Raw genomic sequence first — 8666 nt, 5'->3', positions numbered from 1 at the left:
ACTAACTAACTAACTAACTAACTAACTAACTAACTAACTAACTAACTGACTGACTGACTGACTAACTAATTGACTAACTAATTGACTAACTAATTGACTGACTGACTGACAGACAGAGAGACCGACCGACTAACTAACTAACTAACTAACTAACTAACTAACTGACTGACTGACTGACTGACTGGCTGACTGACTGACTGACAGACAGAGAGACCGACCGACCGACCGACTAACTAACTAACTAACTAACTAACTAACTGACTGACTGACTGACTGACTGACTGACTGACTGACTAACTGACTAACTAATTGACTGACTGACTGACAGACAGAGAGACCGACCGACTAACTAACTAACTAACTAACTAACTAACTAACTAACTAACTAACTAACTAACTAACTAACTAACTAACTAACTAACTAACTAACTAACTAACTAACTAACTAACTAACTAACTAACCTACCTGTTGCCTTTCTGCCCGTCTGTTCAGTTCCCGTCCACCCTGCCTGTCCGACTTCCTCCTGGCTGCGTCTGGTCGCCAATCCTGCACACCCAGCCCAGCTTTGAGAAAGTCCACCCTGGATTCATCGACCACATTACATCATGGACCTAATACTCCCCTCGCTCCATCTCTGGACTCTGTACTCTGTACCTGCTCCTCTTCAACACCATCTGCGACCACATCGACAGTAAGACAAAAAGCTCTAAACCACCTCAGTTATCAAAGGATCATTCAGTATCAAGATGCTCATCTCATCTCCCTTTTCCTCCCACAGCCTACCCTACTGCTGAACTGTAAATAAACGTATCACTTTTTTTTTTATCCCTGTGTCCTCGTACCTTTGGCCTGCTATTTGGGGTCTTACAAAATCAAACATCATGTTAGACCCCCGTGACTCGAAAAGGAAGAAGTGGGTAAAGATAATTGATGGATGGATTATTGTATTTTTTAAAGAGCGGGTCTTTCCTCTCCAGATGTTCCCTGATGTGTTCTCGGGCTCTGTTAATGCCACCATAGTTTCTATTTTCCAAGAAGTACTCCTCTCGTCTTTTGAACCTCTAGGAGTTTTCATGTTTCTCTTCAGCAAGTTTAACATGTTCAAAGGTCGGGGGAGTGGTGGCACACAGATTAGAGAAGGTGGACCTGTGATCGGAAGGTCGTCGGTTCAACTCCCTGGACTGAAAACATCAAAATTTGAATGGGATAGTTGAAACACCCACACCTGCCTCCACCCTCATTTGATCCACCCTGGGCCCTTGAGCAAGGCCCTTAACCCCCACCCATCTGCTCCCCTGGGTGCCCTAATAAGCAGCTCTCTGCTCCACACAGAGGGCTGTGGTAGCGCGGTGGTCTGTGGTTGTGTTAGGACGGGCACCCGGAGTAAAAAAATAAACAAATTAAAAAAAATTGTCAAGTCTTTGTGTGAGTTAATTTGCTGTGGCGACCCTTGAGGAAGGAATCAGCTGAAAGAACAAGGACAAACAGTTCAAAGGTCAAGCTGTCCGGGCCAACCATCCCAAAAACTGAAACCTAAAAGCTAAAATAGAAAACAGTGACGACTCACAAACCCAACCAAGAAATGTTGTAAAGGACTCTCAGCTACTACCACTCCTGGTTTTAGCTCAGTAGCTGTAAACATAGTCATCTTGTAGTTACTGCTAAAACCAATTACAGTAGCTGTGGCAGCCATCTTGAATTCAGTTGACTCCAGATTGTGATCAGTTTTCGAAGTACATCCAATAATTCTTATCTGAGTCTCATAAACTGTCAAATGGTTCACAAGATATTTTGCTGAACTACAAACAAGGATGCGCACCAACGTACACACAAATACATTATCGCTCACGTTTTATGGTTTAACTTTTGTTTGTTTGCATGTCATTTCAGCACAAATTTCAAGAAGAAAGAATTCAAATAAATTATACTCAAACATTTATTAAACATAAACAAAGAGCAGGTGAAAATAATCTGTTACCAATTTTCATAATTTATTCAAAGCAGCAGAGAAATCAATATCTAAACTGATTGATTGTTAAGACACATAATTCATCTGCTGCAGGAAATTTAAGACAGCAGGACCTTTAATTATAATCCCGATAATATTGATGCTCGTCATTTATTTAGCACTTTTCCAAGCATTGTTACAAAATGTTTTCCAAGAAGAAAAATAATTGAGAACCGTACAACACTCGCTGAACAAGAACTTTCTATAATCCTTTCTGTTCGGTTTTCCACTTATTATCACCTGCTATTATGAAAGAGGACAATCATGTGCCTGTGTGTTTGTGTGTTCCTTTGTTTGTAAAACCAGTAAAATGTCTCATGAACCACTAAAGAGATTTTATTAAAGATAACAGGAAAGGATCTCTACACTACATAGAGCCACAGCTGATTAACTTTTGGATTCAACTGATTTAAGATGGCTGCCAAAGCTATAATCATTCTTGATGAACACAAAAATGACTTTATTCAACCAAATTTACAGCTTTTGAACTAAAATTTGTTGTGGCAGTAGCTGTGAGTCATCCTCAACACGTTTTGTGAAAGTATCAGATTGCATGGGATTATTATTCAAAATTTTGGCATTAAATGTTGGAGTCAACCGTGTGCTAACAGGTTCAGGAGGTGAATCAAATACAGGATTCTGTACACAGGATGGTGGATGGTGAAGAAACAAAAATGTTTATTAACTAAAATACTTCAGGTATTACTACTTGGCATGACAAAATACTCACAGGAAAACGGACAGCATGGAGGAACAGAAAACCCAACAAAGGCAAAGCACGGACAAGCAGTGAAGAACAGAACACAAAAATATATGTGACAATTAATCACGGGAACTAACTGGGGAGAGGGAACTACTGTAGACACAGGTGGAGCAAACACACAGGAGGAAAACAGGCTGGGAGAAGGACCTGAAATACCAGAAAACCAACAAGTGGAAAACTAAACAAGGAAGCTTGACACTGTGACATGTACATTAGCAAACTATTTATTGAATCACTGGGTGGATTTTAATAAATATGACTAAAAATAATTCCTAGATGAACATCAGAGAGTCAGAGTCAGAGAGGTTTTCTTGCCATTTCAGCTACGTACAAGTACATACGGAAACAAAACTGCGTTCCTCCAGGATCACGATGCAACACAAAACATAAAGGGCAAAACAATACAACACAGTGCATACACAACAGTACAATAAATACAAAACAGACCTATAATAAATGCAAAAAGACATCTAACCTAATCTAAATATTTCAATCTAAACAAGTAATTAAGAGACAAGACTAGAAACACATTGATTAGTAAATGTGTAGGTGGTACGCAAGGACATCTACAACTCAACTTTTGAAGTAAATCTAATTTAAGATAAATGCCACAGCTTGTCAAACTTACTGTAGCTAACACAAAAGCAGCTATAACTCAGGTAATTTTACACATACTGAAGTAAAATTTAGTGTGGTAATATTTGAGAACTGTCCTCATCATATACAATGAACGTTAATGAATCGCACAAGAGCTGTATTCTAAACTTTGTCATGCAAGGTGGACAGTAATAGAAATTTCGTCACGGTAGCCGAATGGTTGCTTTAGACCTTTTAGCTACTTTCATTATCTAATTTTTGACTAAAAAAAGCTTAACTTGTGACTTTTTTTCATGCACATCTTTCCCACGTTGTCCCTGTATAGAACATTCCTAAGTAACAAAAAAAAACAGTTGAAAAAATATAATCATCTCACATTCCCAGACCGGAATCGTGAAACAAAAACTAATCAAATTCAACCTGAACATTAGGAAATAGGATTTCTTGATAATACTTTTTTTTTTAATGAGTTTGGGGAATGGTGGCACAGAGGTTAGAGAGGTGGGCCTGTGATCGGAAAACCGCTGGTCCAATTCCCAGTACCAACAACATAAAAAAAAACAAATGTGGGTGGAAAAGGTGAACCTCCCACACCTGCCTCTACCCTCATTTGTCCCACTCTGGGCCCTTGAGCAAGGCTCTTAACCTCCACCATCTGCTCCCCTGGGCACCCTAGATGGCGTCTCTCTCCTCCACACAGAGGGCTGTGGTAGCTCGGTGGTTTGTGGTTGTCAGGAAGGGCATCTGGTTTAACAATAATTGCCAAGTCTTCGTGCGACTTAGTTTGCTGTGGTGACCTCTAAAGAAGGGAGCAGCCGAAAGGAAAAAATATATTTGTGTTTATTAGTTTTTTGATCAGAGCCAAAAGAAAAGCTCAATCCCTCTAACCTGAGATCAGGGTGGTTATCTCTATGTCAGCAGCAGAAACACGCTGCACCTGTGTCACTGCTAAATAACCCTCTACTCATCAGTAGCAGGTCTGCCAATTTTCATCTGTGTGTTAATTTATTCTGCTCTTGGCAGATTACCATGGTTATTATTAAAATGACGTGTCAATCAGCACAATATTAGGAGCTCACCTGCAGAAATAGCCACACCTACTGGCACCGTGCAACCTTGTGATAATTCTACTGACATAAAATCTATTTCCAATTCTGCTATTGAAGATTTGAATTAAACTAACTAAATGTGAGATTAGGGCAGGGAATTTATGAAAGAGACAACTGATTAAAGGTTTTCAGTGCTTTACTCGGATCAGAGAGAAGATAAATCAATTTTTCCGATACGCTGGTTTTTTATACTGTATGTCCCTGTGATGGACTTGGAACCTGTCCAGGGCGTACTCTGCCTCTCACACAGTGACTGCTGGAGGTCATCATCAGCACCGCACCACCTGAAAAGAAGAAAAAGGACAAGACGTAAGATACATATCACTGTGTGAACAGTGATTCAGCAAACTTTGTAAAGATTTGCACTTTTTGCGTGACTTTGGAACCTTTTTCAACACGTTCACGTGTAGCTCACATGATCAAATGTAAAAAATAAAATGTGTTGTAACTGCATGTACACTTGTAACAAGGTTTTCTCCATTGATAAATGTAATTAAAAAATATGTAACATATATAATTAGATTAAATCAAATATTGAGTTTGTGTATATGATGAATCATACAGCACCATCAACCATCCAGATACTTGTTTGTCATCCTGATTTTTTTTTTTTTTTTACTTTATTCATTATATAGATATATTTATACTTTTTTGTATTTATTTATTTTTTAATTGTTAGCGTTCTTGATCTGGGATCTGAGCCCAAATGTCATACCATAAACATGCAAATGTGAGCTGGTATGACAATAAGAAAAATCCTTGATGGCACTCCATTGATCCAAATTCGGTCAATAACAGTTTTAAACCTGAACAAGTGAACAGGGAGAGACATTTGCTTCCTAAATAATTATCCTTTACATATATTTACCTATCAAAGTCAGAGTCAGAGAGGTTTTATTGTCATTTCAGCTATGTACAAGTACATACTGAAATGAAGCAGCGTTCCTCCAGGATCACAGTGCAACACTGAACATTACGTGCAAAAAATAGTCCAACACAGTGCAGATACACAACAGAACAATAAATACAAACAGACCTATGCTAAATGCAAAAAGACATCTAACCTAATCTAAACATTTCAAGCTATACAAGTAATTAAGAGACAAGACTAAAGACACATGTTGATTAGTACATGTGGTACATGAGGTAGAAATATGTTCTGACATGTGGTTAGCAGCACCGTCATATGTTGCCTAAAAATGCTCAAATCCATTATAAATTAATCTAGAAAGCACTTTATTTCTAATTCCCTCTAAAGTGCCACCAACTTGTGTCCAGATAAAGCCTTTTAACTGAAAGCACGGCAGCTGGATGTACGTTAGCTGTGACAGTAAACCACCTGTTGGATGTGATTATTCCTGACATTGATGGCATCAGGACTAGAACCAGATAGCAGATGCTTCCATCTAACCAGTCTTCTGGGCAGCTAATGAATCACAAAGTCCTTGAATGCTAATCAGCATTTGAGATCTCCCAGGGTAGGCTTGATGCTTTTGTTTTTTTTAGAGTGGTTTTCCCAGTGCACCTGCACTATGACAGTTAAATGCCTCTCCAGTGCATGTCTAGAATTAGTGATCGTATGCCCCTTATCAACAGACTGGCCTGAGAGGAAAATAAATCTAGCATGTTGGTGTGTTTGATCACCATTCAGGAAAAGGTTCAAAGAAAAATCTTCCAATTGGTTTTATATCCCGTCACTCACGGCAGCAGCCTATCAATAAAAGTGAGCAGTGGAATGCACAAGATCTTTTATCTGAATACGCAGCATCCTTTTGCCCCCTACAATTGACTTGCACACATCAGCTGTTGTCTGCTGTGATCAATTACCTCAGATAAAAGTGACAAGACCACTGCACCTTCACAGAGGAGCGTTTCCTGTGCGGGCCTCAACACGAGAAGTGATGGGATGTCTCTGTCAGCAAATCTATCTCTGGAAAATCAGACCTCTCGACTGCGACACATGCTCAAACAGCAACAGAGATGTGACTATGGAATGGAAGAGAGGTGTCAGTTATTGAATGACCCCTCCCTCATATATTGGTGGAAAAGAATGAGGTGTCAGACAAAAGTGGTAACAGACTGGAATACATTAAACCGTGTAGAGTGTCCAGCCGACTGCAACTATTTCTGCCAGTTTCTTTAAAGCTCAGCTGCCTGGGAGCAGAGCGGGGACACCTGTGTGTCGGTCAGAGCTTCATGAGAGGGAAGGAAGGGAAAGGACCAAAAGTATAAAATAAAAATGTGGACAAATCTTATCAGGGTTGGATAAAATCAAAAACATTTATTTTAGATGCACATGCTATACAGTAATGCATTAGTAAACTTATGTTGCCAGTGAAAACTTAATCATACGATGTGTTGGTACTTAGGAACAAACTGTAAAAAAAAAAAAAAAAAAGTACCACATGTTGCATAAATCAAAAATGTTAGCAATAAAAGAGGGTTTGGAACTAAACATAAAACATGTTAGAAAGGCAAATTGTAAAAGAGACATTTCAGATTATAAACAACACAAAACTAACACAATTTAGTTTAAATATAGAACATCTAATTGTTTAATTTGCATCATAAAAGTACTTAAACCAATAGTTCAGGAGATGTTAAGGTTTTGAAGAACGATTATGCAAAATAAATAAATAAATAAATAAAATCACTGTACCTGTAGTAGATATTTAAATTATTTCAGTTTAAAGAAAAAGAGATGAACTCTGACTGGAGTGATGAGCTAAAGGCTCATTTATTAACTTTATTATGTTTTTTTTTCCACTGCTCTTTATCAGACTAATAAACTCTAAATACATAATTGCAATCTTTAAATGCACAGGATTCATTCACATGACAAACACCTGTTGAAAAAAACTGCATAGTTGAATATTACGAATCAAATTCAAATTTCTTAGAATGGTAAAGTACATACAAAAATACATATTCAAGCACTAATTAATGTAGACTACAGCATTATTGCAATTTGTCTAATAAACAGTAACCCATCAGAGGACTAGGTGGAAAATAACTGATTTGTACTCATTTAGGTTGTTTTCACACCTGATAGTCCGGTAGGCTGAGTTCGATTGGGGACCAAAATTCAGAACATTTGTTACATTTTCAACTGGTGCAGTTTACATTCACACTGCACTGAGTCAATTGAGCCAACCTGTTCCCCTCTTCACCTGTGGTGGCGCTGCACCAAGAGCTACTGAAGGAAACGACACGAAAACCTCTGAAGAAGACACTGCTTCTTTTGGAAACAAAACCAAAAATGGAGTGGCGTCAAATTTGAGCAGTTTTAGGATTTCTGTTTTGTCTGTGGCTCATGTGTCAAACCAACATTTTTCTACAATGGACTCAGCATGAGCAGAAGATGAGGTAAAAGACCATGGAGAATGTTGCTTTTCACACAAGGCGGCTTAGACGGCTCCGTATGAGGTATGAGAAATGCACGTTTGTTTTGGTTGTATTTACCCAGAATGCCCTGCGCTGTAGTCCACTTCCTGCTTTTGAAGCGGTCTTCGATCCACTTTCATTCACAATGCAGAACCGTGCCAGAGTTCACTCTAACCAAACTGAGACCTAGTTATTTAGGCAGACCAAAGTTTGATTGCACATTCACACCTCCCCAAACAAACTGGACTTTTTAGACAAATGGACTAGAGTTCGATTAAAGCGGACTAAACAGGGCTGGTGTGAATGCACCATTAAAGAGGCACACTCTAAAGTTTTTAAGTTGTTTTAAAAGTGTCTACAACAGGGAAGCCACTAATTGTCCACAAACTTTTCATAGAACCCACACTTCAAAAGATTTAAAATATTCCTTTAATAACACAAATGAACAAAATGAAATGCGTTCAAAATAATTCCAAACTTTTTAACATATGTAATGTACTTAATGCTAGATATTTGCTTTGAGTACAACTTTTCTTTTTTTTTTTTTTTTTTTTTTTTTACCTTTCAAAGTGTGCACGGTAGAAGGCAAAAAACCTTTCATCCTTTACACTTTATTTTATTTTATTTTATAGTTTAAAAGAAAAACAAAATTATACGGCTTTATTGCCACTTGCATTTTCAGGTTAACATCGCACCTAAGCTTTACCGCAGCTTCCTTATGGAAACATAATGCCTCTTGTGAATATTATTTGTTTGACATTTCAAGCATATACATATATATATATATATATATATATATATATA

This window comes from Nematolebias whitei, chromosome 4 (genome assembly GCF_014905685.2).
Source record: "Nematolebias whitei isolate Nwh7 chromosome 4, NemWhi1, whole genome shotgun sequence".
Classification (NCBI taxonomy): Eukaryota; Metazoa; Chordata; class Actinopteri; order Cyprinodontiformes; family Rivulidae; genus Nematolebias; species Nematolebias whitei.
This window is presented reverse-complemented; position numbering follows the sequence as displayed.